We start from the raw sequence: 1286 nt of genomic DNA on the forward strand, positions 1-1286 counted from the left end.
AAATTTCTGGTTAGTTTTACTTTATATTTACCTTTTAAAATGTACTCAATCTTTTACATTAATGTTTACCTTAGAGCAGATGTATACTGTACAGTGAAGAGGAAACATTTTCTTTCTTTCTTTAGTCTGCAGCATAGTCCTGCTTGCTTTGGAACTTATTTGTATTTGTAGTTCAGGCTAACCTCAAACTTGCTGAGATTCATCTGCTCCTGCTTCCTAATGGCTCTGATCACATGTGTGAGGCAAAATGCCTATTATAATTTATCTAATTTTAAAATTAATTATAGAGATTAAAAAGCATTCTTTGCACTCTAAGTTCTTATCTTTGTACTCATATATTAGTGGGTCTCTTATGTCTCATCATTAAGGCTTTTTTTTTCTTCAATAGATAGTGATTAATACTGAGACACACTGTCAAAATACAGAGAATAAGAGATTGTGAACTTCTTAGCTTAAATGGGATATTTGTATCACACCCTCTATACCATATATTCAAAGAACATCATAGAATAGGAAACAGAAGGATTATAAGAACCAGAACTCTGGGATGTTTGCAAGAAAACATTAATTCTGGGCATGACAGCCATAAAAACATTAAATCACGTTGGCTGAAATCACATGTACAAAATCTGGACAAAATCAATCCATCCAAAATCCCAGCCTGGACACTGCAGATGCTTATGAATTCCATATTTTATCTGAGTATCCATTGGCAATAGAGGATGTCCAGGGTTGGGAGACTCAGTTTTCTTTGGGAATGTATGCACTGAAAAGCTACCAATTCTCCAGTAGATGGACCAACAGTCATGCACATAAGGGCAGCACTAAATGGACTTGGTGATTTTTTTTTTTTTAAGAGAGAGCACATTTAGATGAGAAGTAAAAGTTGTAGAGGGAAAATGAAGGAATTGGATAGTAGGGGATGGGGAGAATTTGATCAAAGCACATTATATGCATGCATTAAATTCTCAACAAGGCAAAAAAAAAAGTCAGTTTCCTTTAAGGGAATGGAAATGAGAAAACTTCAATGGCTGACGCCATATACAATATTATATAAGCACCAGATATTTGACTTGTTAGTTTATTTTAAAAAAGGAAAAGGAGTCCATGAATATTGGAGTGATTGAGGAGGTGAATGTGACTCTAGAAAAAGATATGGGGAAAAGTTGGGGGGAAATATGATCAAAACATTTTGTATGACATTGTCAAAATTTGGTAAATATATTTTAAAACAAAAGCTCATTAGTACACAGATTTGCTTCCAATTAAATAATGCACCAAAAAAT

The sequence above is a fragment of the Nannospalax galili genome, unplaced genomic scaffold (assembly GCF_000622305.1).
Source record: "Nannospalax galili isolate Female #2095 unplaced genomic scaffold, S.galili_v1.0 scaffold140, whole genome shotgun sequence".
Taxonomy (NCBI): Eukaryota; Metazoa; Chordata; class Mammalia; order Rodentia; family Spalacidae; genus Nannospalax; species Nannospalax galili.